At 39.5% G+C, this 19,667-nt stretch overlaps 1 protein-coding gene across 6 annotated transcripts in view; it reads left to right on the top strand.

Moving 5' to 3' along the window:
- rapgef2b (Rap guanine nucleotide exchange factor 2b) overlaps positions 1-19,667 on the top strand; it is a 375,793-nt gene that overhangs the window by 141,070 nt on the left and 215,056 nt on the right. The window contains exon 1 of one of the 6 annotated variants that reach the window (XM_073043000.1): positions 10,517-10,611. The exons of the other annotated variants lie outside the window; for them this stretch is intronic. The gene's annotated coding sequence lies outside the window, so the exon portion shown is untranslated. Of the gene's footprint in view, positions 1-10,516; positions 10,612-19,667 lie in introns of those variants that run through there. 6 annotated transcript variants of the gene reach the window in all.

Raw genomic sequence — 19,667 nt, 5'->3', positions numbered from 1 at the left:
TCCACTCAGCTGCTCAGCACACTCCTTCAGGACCTTGGGGTTCACACTATCTGGTCCCAACGCTTTGCCGTGTCTGAATTTCCTCAGACCCCTTCTCACCTGCTCTATGACAGAGATGAACACACTTTCATTTAAGAGGGTGTGACTCTTTAGAATTTTCTACCCAAGAGAGCTGTGGAGGTAGAGTTATTGAATATATTCAGATTAGAAACTGATAGATATTTGAACTTTATTATAATCAAGGATTTTACAGAGAGAGCTAGATAATGTTGTTGAGACCAAAATATGGTCACCCATGATCTTTACTGAATGGCCGAATAAACTTGAGGAACCGATTGGCTACCCTTTGTTTTTATCTTTTTAGCACTGGTGACAATGTGACTGTGTTCATTACTGACCTTGAAAACATCTAATTATAGACAACAAGAAATCTCTTTTTTTCCATAGATTTCTTTTTTTTTCTTGCCTTTGTTTGTTTTCAGGTGATTTCTGACACCCCAAAACATTATCAATAAGCAGTGTGTCTGATAGATCAAGATAGTGAACTGAGACAAAAAGCTCTTGTACATATTTAAAATTTTATTTTATTTCATGCTCTAAAATATTTAATGAGATTAATGTAAAGGTTGAAATGTCAAAAACATTTAAAACTTGATTAAATAGTGCCTTTGAGAGGTGACTTTCCACCCACATTGGTTTATCAGGAGGTTGGAGAAATTCTATACCAGTTATTATGGCTTACCACATTACTGAAGGCTTATGCATGCTTTGTGCAATGAAACATATCATAAAAATGCTGAGAATAATTCATACATTCCAGTTCTTGTCTGTTTTCCACTGGATTGACTGATTTACTCTGGCGTTTGCAAAGAGGTGTATCCTGTGTAAAAACAGAAAATCATTAACAGCAGCTCTTGGCTACTCTAATCTGCTGTCAGTTTCATTGTCCAGTGCTCAATGCGGATGGTTCTATTGACACTACATAAGCAAATTTGGGACAGCATTGTGCTGATGTATAAAGAACCATTGCATTATTAAAACTCAAACACGAGAAAATCTGCAGGTGCTAGAAATCTAAGCGACGCACACAAAATGCTGGAGTAACTCAGAAGACCAGGCAGCATCTATGGAAAAGAAAAAAAACAGTCAATGTTTCAGGACTTGGCCCAAAAAGTCGACTGGTTACTCTTTTCCATAGATGCTGTCTGGTATGCTGAGTTTCTCCAGCATTTTGTGTGTGTGTTTACATTATTGAAGCTAATAATTTGTATACTGTCTTTGCATTTGATTTTAAGTAATCTGCCTGTTTGCTTCCAAATGTATTTTAGCCTTAGAATTATGCAGCGTGGAAACAGGCTGTTCGGTTCAATTTATCCATGTCAGCCAAGGTGCCTTCCTGAACTAGTCCCGTTTGGCTGCATTTAATGTATACCTCCTCTAAAATGTTCCTATCCATGAACCTGTTCAAATGTCCTTTAATCATTGTAATTGTTACTTGGTTTTACCATTTCCCACCACCCTCAGGGTAAAACAAAGCTTGCCCCTCAGGTCCTCTTTAAATTTTTCTCCTTTTAAAGACATGCCCTGTAGTTTAGATCACCGCCCTGTTATTAAAACAAAACTGACTATTTATCTTGTATATGGCCTTCATGATTTTTTGCAAACCTCCATAAGCTTACCCCTCAGCCTACTTGGCTCAAGGGAAAACAGTCCCAGACTACCCAATCTCATAACTAAAGTCCTGCAGTCCTGGCAACATCTTTGTGAATCTTATAAAAACACAAAATGCTGGCAGAACTCAGCAGGCCAGACAGCATCTATGGGAGGAGGTAGTGACTGTATCTGGTGCTCCCAATGTGGCCATTTATACATTGGGGAGACTAGGAGACCGTTTCGCCGAACACCGGCGCTCAGTCCTCCAGCAGTGGCGGGATCTCCCTGTGGCCACACACTTCAATTCCGCAGACCACTCCCACTCCAACATGTCTGTCCATGGCCTCCTCTACCGTCAAGATGAGGCCACGCGCAGGTCAATGGAGCAATACCTTATCTCCTGCCTGGGTAGCCTCCTACCTGCCGGCATGAACATCCAACTCACAGACCTCCGTTGATACCCCTGCCCCCCCTTACCCCCATCCCTATCTATTATTTCAGTCTGGTTCTCTTTCTCTCTCTTTTTTCCCCCTTCACCATAATCTCCCCCCAGCCCTACCTTTCTTTCTCTTTTATTTCCCATAATTCTCCACCTTCCCCCTAGCCCATTTCCCTCCAACCTATCACTTCCTAGCTCTCTACTTTATCCCTCCCCCCACTTGTTATCCCCCCTTGACCATCCCATGTTACTTCACTCCTGATGAAGGGTTTCGGCCTGAAATGTCATCACTACCTTCTCCCATAGATGCTGTCTGGCCTGCTGAGTTCTGCCAGCATTTTGTGTTTTTAGTTATTTCCAGCATCTGCAGATTCACTCGTGTTGTCTTTGTGAATCTTCATCCTTTTGAGTTCACTCACTTCCTTCCTATGGTATGCCAACCAGAACTGCAGATGATATTACAGGAGTGGTTTTACTAACTTTTATTTATTGTTATTATTCAGAGGTATTGCATATTAACAGGCTGTTCGACCGAACAAGTGGAACTGAACCCAGGTTGCTGCCACTGTAGTAGTGTTATGCTAACTGCTATAACACTGTGCTACTAACAGCATCTTACACAGCTGTAACATGATGTCCCAATTGTTGTACTCAGTGTCCTGTCTGATGAAGACAGCAAATGACTTGCTTGCCTTCACCAGACTGTCAGCCTTTTGTCGTAGCTTCAAGGGAGTTATGTAATTTTATCTCAAGGAGTTTATGTACTATAATCTCCAGAACCTTGTCATTCACTGTGCAAGTCCTGCCATGGTTTAACTTTCTAAAATACATCAGTTTGCACTTAAGTCATAGAATTGTACATCCTTGCCCACCTTGTTCATGGTGACTGTGATGCCTATCTATCCTAATTTGGCTATGTTAGCCCCGTATCTCTACTCCTTTCCAAGTACCTGTTGTAATTGGACATACCTTTACCACTTCATCTGGTAGTTCATTCCAGATAACCAATATATCTCTCTATGGGAGAACTGAATCCCCCCTCCCCCAAATCTTTTAAAAATTTTTTTCTCTTCTCACCTTCAACCTGTGTCTTCTAATTTTAGATTCACCTGGGGGAAAAAAAGCATCTGACATATCTATGCCCCTCATAATTCTATAAAACATCTTAAGATTGCCCTCAACCTCCTATATCCCAGTGAGAATAAAACCAGCTTGTTCAATTTCTTCTTCTAACACAACACTCCATTTCAGGCAACATCCCAGTAAATTTCTGATCTCTGTCTGTTTCTACCTCATGTAGTGTGATGACAATAACCATACACAATACTCCAAGCATGGTCTGAGAAATATTTTGTACAGCTGCAGTGTGATGTCTTCACTGTTGTTCTTGGTGTAAATTAGACTTTGTGGTCACTGTCTGTGCGAGTAAACATGTCTGTGTTTGTGCATAATGCGAGTCTGCAATAGAGTTGGATTGCCTCTCTTCTGAAACCTCTCATCTGCATTCAGTTCTGCTCCCAGGACCTTGATGCTGCTTGCCTTAAATTCCATCTGCCAATCTTTTTGCCTGCTTTCTCAATTGATCTCAATTTTATGTAACCTTAGACAACCTTTTTCACAGTATACCACACCATCAATTTTGTTGTCATCCACAACTTTACTAATCACGCCACCTGCATTTTCAACCAAATCTTTAATATAGGTGATAAACAACTAGGGATCTACAACCAGTTTCTACAGAATACCACCGGTCATAGGCCCCCAACCTGTTAAACAATCCTTTACCACTGCTTTCTGCCTCCTTCCACCAAGCCAATTTTATATCAAATTGGCTAGCTTACTCTAGACCTGTCTACTATGTGTCACCTTATCAAAAGTCTGTCTAATCTCCAGGTAGACAACCTCTATTACCCTGCCCTCATTGGTCCTTTTGGTCACTTCTTCAAAATAAAACACAATCCAACTTGGAAGACACAATTTCCCTTGCACAAAACCTTGCTGACTCAATCTAATCTGTTGAAGGATACCTTTCAGTAGATCTTATAACAAAGAACCCCAAAAAACCCCAGAGTGGATCTGTTCATAAGCTTGTTTATTACTTGCAAGGAGAAGACCACCTCCATTCCAGAGAATGGATGGCAGATAGCTTCTATTTTACAGCTTACACAGATTAAATATATAAAAAGTCTAAAAATTTTGAACATATTTCCACACTGTCCTTGCCCTTCCAAATGCAGATAGATTTCTCTTGGAATTTTCTCCACTACATGTACCAATAGTTATTGATCTCAAATATGTTTAATGAGGCATGTTATTTGCAAGTCTTTTTCTTGTAACTTGATTCATCAAAAAAGCAAGGACTACTTATCAGTTCTCCACATTGCAAGAATCCAAATAGATTTGCAAAGAACTGATGCATATAACCCACTGATTCTCTCAGCTACATGGACTATACCTTTTCCCACCCTGTCAGTTGTAAAAATGCCATCCCCTTCTCTCAATTCCTCTGTCTCTGCCACATCTACTGTGATGATGAGGCTTTTCATTCCAGAACTAATGAGATTTCCTCCTCCCCCAAAGGAAGGGGATTGCCTTCCTCCACCACCAATGCTCACTTCACCCACATCTCTTCCATTTCACGCACATCTGCCCTCATCTCATCCACCCGCCACCCCACAGGAGATGGGGTTCTTCTTGTCCTCACCTACCACCCAATCAACCTCCTTGTCCGGCACATAATCCTCCGTAACTTCCGATATTTCCAATGGGATTCGTACCACCAAGCACATCTATCCCCCCCTCCCCCCCCCCCCCACTTTCTGCTTTCTGCAGGGATCACTCCCTGTGTGACTCCCTTGTGAATTTGTCCCTCCCCACTGATCTCTCTCCTGGTACCTAGCAAACTGAACAAACAAGAGCCACATTGACATTTCCCTCTCTCACCATATCTCCTTACCTGCTCATCTCCTGGTGCTCCTCCCCCTTCCCTTTCTTTCATGGCCTTTTGTCCTCTCTTATCAGATATCCCTTTTCCAGCCTTTTATCTCTTTCACTAATTGACCTCCCAGCTCTTTACTTCACCTCTCCCCCTCGCCCGGTTTCACCTATCACCTGCTACTTTGTAGTACTTCTTGCTCTCCACCACCTTATACTGACTTCTCATCTCTTTTTTCCAGTCCTGATGAAGGGTCTTGGCCTGAAAATCGACTGTTCACTCTTTCCCATAGATGCTACCTGACCTGCTGAGTTCCTCTGGCATTTTGATGTATTACTTTGATTTCCAGTATCTACAGGTTTTCTCTTGTTTGTGATGCATATCAGTGACTGTTTAATTCACCCCCTTCCTATAGTGAGTCTGTTTTCTAAATTGCTTTTAAGTAATCCTATATAATTTGCATTTCTTCATTTTAACAAAGTGCACAATCTATTTTCATACAAGGCATGTTGTACAATGTAGTACAGTCGGCCCTCCTTATCCGTGGGGGATTGGTTCCGGGACCCCCCCGCGGATACTCAAGTCCTTTATTTAACCTGTCTCAGTGCGGTGGACTTTAGGGCCTGGCGGAGGTCCGGATCTTATTTAACCTGTCTCAGTGCGGTGGACTTTAGGACCTGGCGGAGGTCCGGATCTTATTTAACATGTTTCATTGTGGTGGACTTTAGGACCTGGCGGAGCTCGGGACCCGCTGCCCGCGGCTACTGCTGCTTCTGTTGATGGAAAGCGATCACGATTGAAAATAAAGTGGAAATAATAAAGCGATTAGAAAGAGGTGAGACGCCATCAGTTATTGGAAAAGCGTTAGGCTGCAGTCGGTCAATGATCAGAACAATTTTAAAGGATAAAGTGAGAATAATAGAGCATGTGAAAGGCCCTGCCCTGAAGAAAGCTACAATTATTACTAAGCAACGCAGTGGCTTAATTATTGAAATACATACGTTTCTTAAGCATTTTATATGCATAGAAAGGTAAAATATATACAATATACTAAGACAAACATTTGACTGATGCTAAATAATACCGATGTACCTGTTCCGACTTACTTATACCTAATACAAAGTAAATGCTATGTAAATAGTTGTTATACTGTATTTAGGGAATAATGACAAGAAAAAAAGTCTCTATGTGCTCAAACAATGAGTGATGGAGAGAGAACTTCCGTTTTTTTCCTGATCTGTGGTTGGTTGAATCTGTGCATGCAGAACCCGTGGATGAGGAGGGCCGACTGTAATGTATTTTGCGTGGAAATACCTCTGTTAATTAAAAAAAAACTTCAGATGCTCGAAACACTCAGCAGGTCAGTCAGGATCTGTGGACAGAAAAACTGAGTTAATCATATGACATAGGAATAGAATTAAGCAATTAGGCCCTTTGTGTTGCTGTGCCAATTGATCATGGATGATTATAGTGAGCGGCACAGTAGCGTAGTGACATAACACTTTTGCAGCGCCAGCAACCTGGGTTCATTTCTGCTGCCATCTATAAGGAGTTTGTACTTGTCCCCCCGTGACCCCTGGGTACTCCAGTTTTCTCCCACGTTCCAAAGATGTATGGGTAACATATTGGTCACATCCTCTAACTGGGCGACATGGACTTGTTGGGCAGAGTGGACTGTTACTGTACTGTATTTCTAAATAAAAATAAAATATAATAAGCAGCGAGTCCTGGTGTGGATGTAAGGTTTAAGACCAGCTAATTCTTTTGCAGGTAGTCAGATGACTTTAGAGAGGCTGGTCATGGGTCACTTGCTACAGAACAGTCACTCTCTGGCCTGTTTTTGTAGCCACAATATTTGTATGTGGAATTCTACTCAAAGCTCTGTCATGAGAATAGATTTTCTGGAAGAAAGACAAGTTACTTCAAGGACTTTCACAAACTTCCTTGGAAAAAAAATTGTCCCATTTTGTGCCTCATGGGAATTCCTGGCCTATGACAGGCAGATTTTAAGAAGTTAGAGAAGAGGCTAAGATGCAAGGCAAATAATAATTTTGAATTATGCCATGGGCCATTTACAGTTGGATGCACAGGAGCATAGTAAAATGAATGTGCGTCTGGTGAAATGGTACAGAATGAAGGCATAAGGATTCTTATGCATTTACGACCAGTGTTTGGAAGGAGGGTGTGGTGAACTACATATACTTGTCTGGACACGCCCCCCCCCACTGACTGCTCCTGTGACTCCTCCCACTGACCATGGCTCCTCCCACGGACCCCGGTATAAAGGCAATTGGAGCCTGAGCCCTGGCCTCAGTCTCCAGGATGTAGTGTGGTGGTCAATTGCTGCTTGTTCTTTCTATCTCGGAGAGTTATTGATGGTGCATCAGAGGGATCTGTTCAGGCCAGGTGAATTGCCTGCCAATAAGGACTGCTGTTCTCAAAGGCTAATTTACTATTTTGGGAGGCTTTAAACTAGTTTTAATAGGGAGACAAGAAGCTAATGAAAGCAGATCTGAAAATGGAAACAATGCACACCATAGAATGTTGGAGGAACTCAGCAGGCCAGGCAGCATCTTTGGAAAGGAGTAAACAGTCAATGTTTCCATCAGACATTGTAGCAGAATTAGGCCGTTCCATCATAGCTGATCTTGGATCCCACTCAACCCTATACACCTGCCTTCTCGCTGTATCCTTTGATGCCCTGACCAGTCAGGAAGCTATTAACTTCCACCTTAAATATGCCCACAGATTTGGCCTGCACCAGTCTGTGACAGAGTATTCCACAGATTCACCACTCTGGCTAAAAAAAAATTCCTCCTTACCTCTGTTATAAAAGGTTGCCCCTCAACTTTGAGGCTGTGCCCTATAGTTCTGGATACCCCCACCATCCTCTCCACATCCACCCTATCTAGTCCTATCAACATTCGATAGGTTTCAATGAGATCCTGCTGCATTCTTCTAAATTCCAGTGAGTACAGACCCAAGGCTGACAAATGCTCCTCATCTGTTAACCCCTTCATTAACAGAATCATCCTTGTGAATCGCACAAGGGTTTTGGGCTGAGACCCTTCATCCTGAGTTCCTCCAGCATTTTGTGTGTGTTGTTTTGATTAACAACAGCTGTAGATATTCTCTTGTTTCTGAAAACGGAAGTTTAAAAAAAGTTATCAATTTGTTTAGAGATGGGGAACAGCTGAGAAAGTTTTCAAGCAAATTCTTTTCTGATGTTAAATGCTATACACATAAATGAGAAGGCATTTTTGAACCTGTATGAAATAATAGCAATTACAAGATCCTACCTTAAAGTGGAGTGAGAATGGCAACTCAATATTTGTTAAAGAAATAATCAGATCTGATTTTTTTTGATGGAGAGTCAAATAAGGTTATGTTAGTTGAAGTTAAAGATTAAGTAATTCCACTGTTCTAAATCTCCAAACAGTCTGAGGATAACAGATGAGCAAATTAGCAGGGAGATTTCTGACAAATATGAACACATGAAGTGGTAATGGTAAATGGACAATCTGTTTCCAATACAGAAGCAGTTCATTAATACTAAGTAACTAAACAGAAACTGCAGTCTTTCTGAAAAAAATAGAGAATTCTGACATTGCGTTCTTAAGCATGTTAGTAGCAAGCCCAGCAAAAGAGAATTTCTTTTTGTAGAATGGGGTTTACTAACGGAAGGAGTATCTACTTGGAACATTTTTGTATGGTAGTGATTATAATCAGTGAGATTTAACTTTGTTAAGGAAAAGGTCAATAAAATAGGAATAAAAGTTCTAAATTAAAGCCAGTTTTACTAACTTAAGAAGTGATTTATTTAATGAAGGTGGATTGGGGCCAGCTACTGAGAAAAAGTCAGTTTAGGAGAAATGAGAGGCATTCATTGACATTCAAGAGGGTCAGGGCAGTTACTCTGACAAAGAAAAATGCCAAATATAGAGAACCCTGATTGACCCCAAACTTAAGGTCTCTGCAGGATAAGATAAAAAGAAAGTTAACTAATGTTAGATATTTGGTATTTAATTTTGCATTAGGTCTGACAGCGCTACATACAGAATATATTAAGGGAAATTAGGAAAGCAAAGAAAATGCTTGAAAAAAGTCTGCATGTAAAGTCAAAGATAATCCAAAAATTATTTTAGAAATGCATAAAGAGCAAAAGGATAACAAGAAAGGAGTGGTGCTTATTAGGAACTTAAAAAGATAACCTTTGTGTTGCAGATTAGAACGCAAGACAAGATTTTCAATATATTTTCAGTTGCTGTTATAGAAGATGCAGATGATATAGTTAAGGAGAAATGTATGCAATACTGGACAGGATAAACATCATAAAAGAGAAGTATTAAGGGATTTTGGTAATAGATAATTCACCGTACCCTAATGAAATATCTCAGGTTGTTAAAGGAAACATGGTGATGGGCACTTGAACTTATAAGGTACATTTGCTGATCTTTTGAAATTTATTTATTGTTTAATGTAGGAAATGTGGCTGCCCAACTTTATGAACAGCAATATTATAATGACCATGTAATTTGCTTTTTCTGTTCTTGGTGAAGGGACAAACTCTGGCCAAAAAAAGGGAAAATTCTTTTCAAAAAATGGAATTGCTCATATTCACTTTGTTACAGCTGAGTCAGTGACTCATTTGAAAGATGCCACGTCTATCACTGTGGCATCCCCTCAGTTCTGGAGTAATGTGTCAGCTCAAAATATGAATAGTGAGATTATTTTCAGTTGAGTTACAACTGTAAACTCCATGGCATTCATTACTTTTAAGGAAATCTGAAAATGAATTTTTCCAAGACTCCAGCTGTCAATTGTGTGATCATTTATCGCAGCTTTGTATATTTGTATGACTTCCACTCAATGTCCATTGGCTAGTTCACGCTTGAATCATAGTGCATAGGTTCACATGAGCTGGTGCTAGATCCAAACATTGTCAAGTATGCATTTGGACAGTTGCTGAAAAATTACAAACACAGGTGTTGCAGGCAATGGCTGGGGAGGGGAAAAGATGTGATAAGATCAGGAATGGGAAATCAAGGTTGCAGACTTGTACAGAGAGAAACCACTCAGACAAGAGGATAGTCAATGATAGTGCCATAGGCAGCTCATATTTTTATCTTGTGCTCCGGCGCATTGTTTATGGAAATCTGGTAAAACTATTAAAAGTGTTTGTTGGATCTTGAGCAGCCAATGTTACATTTATTACAAGGCTATCTTGTAGAGGAGGTACTGCTATGAACAAGGGATTAAATTAACATTTTTCAAGGTGCAGATTCCTGCATAGTGTAACAAAGGTGACTCTTGTTTGACCTTGGAACACAGATATACAGTATATTAAAATGACAAACACTTTAGTAATCTGCTACTTATTTAACGATGATATCTGAAGAACAGTTGTTGGATAACAGCTGAGGTCATGAATATGGAATGCGGAAGCAATGCACAAGTGCCATACGCTGCACATATCTGCAGCCAGTAGAGGTAGTCAGGTCACCAAGACAGGAAATGAGCCGTCTGATGGAATTTTGGCTTCACTTGTCTCTCCATACACAGCAACAGAAGGGGCTTTTCCTGGGTGAGAAAATGCTGTTAAAATAAATGTGGTTTGAAATCTTGTCATTGATTAGCAGATACATGTAAGAGATTTGTTTTGTTTCTTTTTGCTGAAGTTCTGTTTAGTATTTTTTTCTGAAACACACACATCAGTGTGTCTGTTGGTGCAGTTCAAATAGCATGCTGCTTTTACAATGGCCGCATACTAGTCTGCAAAACGGCTGGTGCTGGTCGGATTTAGCTGAGTAAGTTAGATTTTTGTCTCTTATTTGAGATGTCTGTTATAAATATTATTTGAAAGGAATCTGACAGGAATTTAACTTTCACAGAATGAGAATAAATGCTGAAAGGTTTCAAATTCTATTTCATGTTTTATTTTGATTGTTAGTGCGAGTTAAATTTAAAGTTTGTTTATTTTAATTGAGTCAACAGTTCTATGATGGTTCAGGATTCATGTTAGTAATTATCTACTTGCCTTTTCTTTTATTTGTTGCTGGCATACAAATTTCAGAACATACTGTAATTCTGAGATGTAGTTTCCACGAGTGTCTATGTTATATATTTGGTGAATTTTAATGAAAGTAAATCATTATTGTTAAGGAACCTATTCATTAGCAGCATATAATGTTTAGAAATATCTGCAAATTCCCTGCATTTCTATTAAAATCACTAATCATTAAAAGGAAGAAGCTTGGAGCAGTTTGTTTCTGACAAAAGGCTAGTCTTTCTTTTGTAATTCATTAAATTAAAAGAGCTGTGTGTGTTTTGTTTCACTTATATGAGAAAAACTTGATTAAATTGATTTTATTTTCACATAGACATTCAAATTAACTAGCTGTAAAGAAATCTTTTGTTCAAAATGATGGAGATGGATAAAAGGTTGAATTGTCTGCAGAATCTACTTAGAGCAATTACAACATCAAACATAAATGCAAAATACCCCACTGTCAGCTCTGGTTATCTTCAATTCTCTGATGGAATGTGGGCTTCAGGGCTATTCTCATTCTGGTGTCAGTTTGTGCACTTTGCTGAGTAAGGGTAGAATTTTAAAGGAAAACTGGAATAAATTTCAGTTTACTTAATGGTTGATAAATGTATTGTTTTGGACTGGGATGTAGTTTTCTCTCATGAGATGATGTTCACATCATTCCTGTTCATTCATTATTCTAATATCACTGTAAGTATGGCAATGGTGATTGGAGGAATACAAAAGCTTTTACAAATGTTATAAAAATGACATTTTCAGCTGATCTGCTGCTTTATGTTGTCCTGACAAAGTAAGCAACAGGGTGTAACCCATGACTAATTTTAATTCTTTTTAATTAGATACTTTTAATTCATGGCTACAAATTCAGACAACATGGAGTTAATATTTATGGTCCCAGAGAGGAATAAAATAGCAATGGGGGTTGGACTGCTGTGAAATTGGAATGTGGAGGCCCAAGTTAAGGGTAGAGAACTCTAAATAAATGAATAGTCAGTCTGACTGATAATGTGTTCTACATCACTGCAGTGTAAAAGTGTGTTCAATGCAATCAAAAGCTGTGGCTAAATTGAAATGGCAATATTTATTTTATGGACTCCATTTCAAAATTCACTGACTCTGATGTTCTCATAATAAAGGTGAAAGCTATTTATGACCTAACAGTAGAAGAATACTGTTGTAAATATAGCTAGCTACTTCTACATGTAGGAATTCTTAATGCATAGTTTAAAAAAAACATTGGCTTGGATTTTACCGAGGTTTGTTGCCAGTTCTACATGGAATGCTGACATTTCTTAGCGTAAGTGCCAGTAAGTTCCAGAACTCCTAAATGAACACTGAAGCTGTGAATTCATGGACTCTAGAGTCCAGTGGAGACTAGGATCCCCAAAATGTTGATGTCTCAACAGGTCAGGCAGCATCTATGGAAAGGAATAAAGAGGTGATTTTTCGGACTAGGACCCTTCACCAGGACTGGAAAGGAAGAGAAAAGAATCCAGAACTAGGTGGTGAGGGGAGGGGAAGAAGTGCAAACTAGATGATAGGAGAAGCAGGTGAGGGGGAAGGTAGGTGGGTGGGATGAAGTGAGAAGCTGGAAGGTGTTAGGTGGAAAAGGTAATTGGATGGAGGAGGAGGATTCTGATAGGAGAGGAGTGTGGATCATGGGAGAAGGGGAAGGTGGAGGGGCACCTGAGGGAGATGATACGTAATCGAGGAGTAGAAGGGGCAAGAGGGAAGCCAGAATGGTTCATGGAAAAAGAGGGGCGGGGCAGGAGAAATTATCCAAAGTATTGATTTCTCTATATTCCAGAAACATCGATTTCTCTAACCTGCAGTAAATCCTCCACCTTCACCTTCCTCGCTTTTACCAGTCCTGATGAAGGGTCTTGGCCTGAAACATCAACTCTTTATTCCTTTCCGTAGATGCTGCCTGGAGGAACTGTTGAGTTCCTCCAGCATTTTATGCGTATTACTCTGGGTTTCCAGCATCTACAGAATCTTTTGTGTTCAAAGTTGTGTAAGATTTAAACATAGGGTGAGAATTTGTTTTTGATTCATTCATGGATTGGGCATGAGGAAAAAAATTGTGATTGTGTCAAAGATCTGATTAAATATTCTGATTATTTTTAATAGTTAAATTTTTCTGGCCTTGAGAGATTATGAATGGACAATGATGGTTGAGCTAACTGCTTGTAATTGTTGCTCACATAGCCTGCGTGCTGCACTGATTGGACCCAATGCAGAGTTTCTTTTTTGTTGGACACCCACATTTTTCTGTCCTGTTTGCTAACTTAACTGATGGTGGGGTATTGTGTGGTACCCTTTCGAAATCATGCCCCTAGCATAAGGCAATGCCAGGACAGACTTGACTTTTTTTTAAAATCAAAACTGTCATCTCAGAGATATTTAAAAAACTTTAAAATGCTGAAGTAAATGATCAAATAAATTACCTTTTCTGAAATACAGCACTGTGCAAAAGTATGTATCTATAGCCTGGGTGCCTAAGACTTTGGTAAGGTACTGTAGTAATTTTATGAATTGCATTGTACTGCAGCCGCAAATCTCCTGCTGTGTGAGTGATGATAAACCTTATTCTGATATGGGTCTCTATTGTGTACTGAGAGTGGGAAGGAGACAGAGAGAGGGAAATCATGGCTGAGAAAAGGGGAAGGGAGAGGGGAGGGAGCAGGATACACCAGAGCTACATTCTGTAATAATCAATAAACCAATTGTTTGGAATCAAGTGACGTTGCCTGGTGTCTCAGAGCTGGGTGTGTCTGTACTTGTGCCAGCCCCTGACCCTCGCGCTCCTCCTCTGCCACTTGTCTCACACTTCTGCCACGGTGCTATTCCCTTGCCATTCCCAAATTCCTTTGCTCCACCCAGATTTACAAACTCACTCCATGTTGACAAATACAATAACTGTGCAAAAGCCTTAGGTACTCTAGCTATATATGTGCCTAAGACTTTTTCACTGTGTTATAAAAATTAAATTTGTTAAACCACAGTTTAATATTTTTAAAGCAAAATAAGTAATGAGAAGTAAGACATCTTCATCTTTACTTCCTAATTCTTTGCTTTCAAACCTCTGAATTCAATGGAGTTTCTGATTGAAGTGAAACTCCAGCAGTGGTTCAGCTAAGCTGGTCCCTGCTCTTTGACTCTGAAAAATTCAGCAAAAAGGTGAACAGGCAGTTTTGTTAATAAAGCCAAGACCTCTGGGATATGTGTATGTCCAGAACTTCAAGTGGAATGTTGAAAACTGGCATTTCTGTGTCGAACCACCAATGACAGCCAGCATGATTTGTCCATATAATCTAATTTAGGAATTTGTGAGACGACTATAAATTATACCTCTTTTAGATTGATTATTTAATCTGTATTTGTATATTCTTTGTTCTACAATCTACATGATTAAAGATGTTTCTTGGAGTGGTAAAATGAATTGAGAGTGAGCATTTTAAGTATAAATAATTCATACAGAAGAATGGATCTGTATGCAATTTTTAAAAAGGCTAGCAGCAATGATTATTCAATTTACATGATTTCTCAATATATGTTTTGTAATTTGGCATTATAGCTTCAAAAGAAAATGGGTAAGGGAACTATTATTTACATAGGTGAAACATTCGACGTTAATCCAATGAATCTTGAATGCTTTGTTAGATGTTAAGAATTTTGGGTTACTTGCATTTACCAGTTAATATAGAACACTACGGAACAGTACAGGCTCGGTGGCTCACAATGTCGTGCCAACTTTTTAACCTACTCTAAAATCAATCTAACCGTTCCCTCCTTCCATTTAAAAAAAATTATCCATGTGCCTATCTAAGAGTTTCTGAAATCTCCTTAATGTATTGTTATGAATGTACCACAGCTCGGAGGGACCGAAGGGTGCGGGGTAGCCCCCTCCTTTGTGAGAATCGCAAGATCACTATTGAGTCAATTCAGGAGACACAGGAAATGAGAGAAAGACATGCAGAATCCACAAAAGGGCTAGAATGTGTCCTGGCCTCCGAAAGGCGGACCCATTGATACCGGCTATTGTCTCTTGGAGACGGACTTGTGTATTGCATCCTGGACGATGCAATCAAAGCCCCAGGCAATGAACCAAGGAGGAGATTGTTGGAGGGATTGCATCATCCCCAACCTGATTGACACCTGAGACCCTGTGAGTCAGGATAAAAAGAGGGTCTGTGGGAACAGCCCTTAGACGCACCAGAAGAAACGCCAGCGATCCCGTAATAGCAAGAAACCAGGGGAAAGGCCACGTGCGTCTGGTTCTATTTGCCCTGGAATCGGTGGGCCCTTTTCCACGGCCGAAAGGTTTTTAGCTAACAATGGGGAAACCAACTCCCAACGACTCTCGAAGGATTGACATCATAAAAGGAATTGGCAAGTTTTTCTCTAAAATCTCTCTCTCTCCAACAATTGAAAACCCAGCGGTCCCCAAAGGCTGAAGCCTGTATGAGCTTGAATGAACTGAGTGACTTTTAGATTTCCATCGGACAATACATTATCCCCTAGACAACGATAGAGCTATTTCTTATTGATTATTATTATACCCGCGCTTTTAGATTTTATATTGACGACATATATTATCTGCATGTTTGCATTGACATTATTTTGTGTATTTTTTTATCAATAAATACTGTTAAAAATAGTACCATCAGACTTCAACGGACCTCTCTATCTTTGCTGGTAAGTGACCCAGTTACGGGGTACGTAACAGTATCTACCTCTATCACCACCACCCGGGTAGACCATGTTCCATACACTGTGCTGAACGCCATTGACCGACCTGTCATCTACAAACTTGCCTTCTTCCACTTCTTTTCTTGAACAAAGTTGCTAGATCAAAAGAAATGTGGATTTTGTTTAAGAATGTTAAAGTTTAAAATATATTATTAATTATATTTAATTCAAGAATCTGTCAGCCCATTTGAAAGGGATGAAATGGGAATTATAGAGGCGTAGAGTTATACAGCACAGAAACAGGCTCTTTGGCACAAATGGTCAATGCTGACCAAATTACCAATTTAAGCTGTGTATTTGCCTGTGTTTGGCCCATATCCCTCTACACAGGATAAAAATCGGGTTTAATATCACTAGCATATACCATGAAATCTGTTGTCTTGTAGCAGCAGTACAATACATAATAATAATAAACTAAATTACAAAGAGAAATGTATTTAAAAATTAAGTAATGTGAAAAGCACAAAAAATAGTGAGCACAAGGAAATCTGCAGATGCTGGAAATTCAAGCAACACACATAAAATGCTGGTGGAACACATCAGGCCAGGCAGCATCTATGGGAAGAAGTACAGTCGATGTTTCGGGCCGAGACCCTTCGGCAGGACTAACTGAAAGAAGAGATAGTAAGAGATTTGAGAGGGGGTGGGGGAGATCTGAAATGGTAGGAGAAGACAGGAGAGGGAGGGATGAAGCTAAGAGCTGGAAAGTTGATTGACAGAACGGATACAGAGCTGGAGAAGGGAAAGGATTATGGGACAGGAGGCCTAGGGAGAAAGAAAGGGGGAGGGGAGCACCAGAGGGAGATGGAGAGCAGGCAAGGAGTGATTGTGAGAGGGACAGAGAGAGAAAAGAAAGGTGGGGAGAAGGGGAGACAAATCAATCAATAAGGGATGGGGTAAGAAGGGGAGGGGGCATTAATGGTAGTTGGAAAACTCAGTGTTCATGCCATCAGGATGGAGGCTACCCAGACGGAATACAAGCTGCTGTTCCCCCAACCTGAGTGTGGCTTCATCTTGACAGTAGAGGAGCCATGGATAGACGTATCAGAATGGGAATGGGACGCCCTAGGAAGCAGGATCTCGCTTTTTAAAACAAACATTATAAGTTTGATGTTCATGTTGTGAGTGCAGGATATGTTGCATGTACATTGCTTATTGTACAAGCTTTAGTCTGGTACTTTGAATATTTGTAGAATGGCAACTTTTACCATCTTTGGGGAAATAGTTTTTCAACATGATGAAAATACTGTGAGTGTTGGAAATATAATGGTTGCATTAATACTTAATTTACTTTTTGACTAAAAATGACATACATAGATTTAAAAATGAGTTTTATAATACAATGTCTGCTATCACCGCTATCCAATTTCCATGAATAACAATTAAGTAGATTCAGTTGAAATAGAGATTATTTGTGATGTTGTAAATCTGTGGCTGAATGTGACTGACCACTGGAGAACAGTGCATCTGAATCATACCGTAGATTCCGGATTTTAAGCCGCTACTTTTTTCCCACATTTTGAACAGCTTTGAACTTTGCGGCCAATAATCCGAAGCGGCTAATGCATGATTTTTTTCATGCCGCCTCGTAAACATTTTGCCTCGTAACAGTAGACCAATAAAATTGATGAGTAGTTCACAGAGGTCCAATGAAATTGTACGATAAATCAAGCGCACTTTCACAATTAAATTATTGTAAATCAGTCATTTGTACTCACCCTCATCAACATGGAAAACACTCGAAGCATTGTGCTGCCTAGTTAGTTTAAACTATATTTGTTTTCTGTACTACATCGCGGGATGCTATGACGTCACACCCGGTTTCGCGGTGTCTTGTGGGAAAATGCCGGTTTGCGATGAAACGGGACGGAGGGAGGGAGCGCATTACGCGAGCGGCTTTGGATCTGAGCGAACTCTGCTTTTAAATGCCGTTTGCGATGAAACGGAAAGGAGGGGGGGAGCGCATTACGCGAGCGGCTTTGGATCTGAGCGAACTCTGCTTTTAAGTTAAAGGCAATCAATAACTTTTCCTGGTAGGCTGCAATATATATATTTTTTTACCAGTCGTTAGGAGATATTGGAATGTTGTTCAGTAAAGAAGTATACGCAACGTATATTTAAAAGTAGCCGCGTACGGGCACGGTTCGAAAAAAAGCATTTGCAATATGTATTTGTTTTTGTTACCATATGGATTTAATTAAAAGTTAAAAAAATCCTCACGTGTAATATCTTTCTGTGTAAATATCTCATATTACAACGTGGGACACCTGCGGCCGAAAATCCGGTGCGGCCTAAAATCCGGTGCGGCCTTTACAATTAAAAAAATGATTTTATTTCTAAAATCAGAGCCAGCGGCTTAAAATCAGGTGCGCTCTGTAGTCCGGAATCTACGGTAACTGTTTCAGTGAAGGGCCTTTCAATCATTAGGTCCATAGTGCCATGATGTAGCGCATGCTTCTCAAATCCATTCTTCTGCTCTTTTCCCATTGTCCTAAAAAACATTTTCTTATCCGACCCTTATTGAAAGTCCTGATTTATTTTCTTTTAACTATTCTTGCAGGATGAGTTCCTAATCACTATCTGCATAAAACAAACTTCTTCCTCTTTCTGTATCATATGATCTTCATTTTATTTCTGAGTTTTGTAATGGTGGTGTAATCTTCGATAAATGATAAAACCGTTCTCATTGACCTTCAGCAGCAATCAAAAAGCATTAATATTTACGGAATTACCTATAAAATGAAAATATAAGTATTATTTAAGATATCTTACAAATAAAAGTAAAACAAACTCACATAATGGATTCTGGTTAATTGGGGCACATTGGGACCAGTGCATTTTGCACAGCTTAGCCAAAATTTCATGGAAATAGCTATAAACGTATAAAAATATGAACTACCATTTAACTGAATAACAAGTTGTGTATTTAAATTAATTACAAAACAAATTAGAACACTATCAATACTACTGAAGTACTATAAAACCGTGGATTTGTTCCTAGTATTGACAGAGGAATTCATCCAGTTCTTTTGATTAACTGTAGACGAACACAATCAGCACAGGCACCTAGTGTAGATAATGGACTGCCTTCATACAATTTTCAATGATAGCATTCTCCAAATCTTAATTTTCATTGTAACATTCAAGTTTATTGTCAATACCTTCAAATTTTTCATTGTGTCTAACTTGTTGAAGTAGTGAAATTGTTTCATGTTCATTTCCAGCCCTTTCTGGCATCTCCAAGCCTGAGTGCTTGAAACCACAGTGAGGAAATTTGTTCTGAATTGTATTACTGCTTATTTCTTGCCAACTATCAGTTACAGAAATCACTGCTCTTTAAACACAAACACATACAACTGATGCTATTTAAAAGCTGCTTACTCTATGTGCAGTATAGTGTCTGAAGGCTACATATCTATGATGCTTGTTGGAAGCTGTTTGGCAACATTTGTCCCAATTAAGTGCATAGCATCTCAAATAAACAAAGAGAATCTCGGTAATTTTCTTGATTAGTTTTTGTTCCCTAACAGTTAATCCAAATAGGTGGCTGACCTGATTAACTGGTTGTCCAATTAATTGGAATCCACTGTGATTCAAAAATGTATATTGTGTAATAGTATTGCTCCATTGCTATTGTTTCTCTTGGTTCAGGTGAATAAGGCAATGGTTGTGATGGTGGGAAATTCAGCAAGGTTGTACTCCATGTAAATTGCAGTGTGTGGACACTGTTGGGAAATTGTCAGTGGAATTTGGCCAGCATGTTCGGGATTTCATTGTTTACAAACTTCCTGAGTTTAAATGCAGCAGTTTGAGCAGGAACTACCATGATTCCTCGGCAT

The sequence above is a fragment of the Hemitrygon akajei genome, chromosome 4, assembly GCF_048418815.1.
Source record: "Hemitrygon akajei chromosome 4, sHemAka1.3, whole genome shotgun sequence".
Lineage (NCBI taxonomy): Eukaryota > Metazoa > Chordata > Chondrichthyes > Myliobatiformes > Dasyatidae > Hemitrygon > Hemitrygon akajei.
The sequence above is the reverse complement of the archived record's forward strand: the minus strand, read 5'-3'. Positions and strand labels throughout refer to the sequence as shown.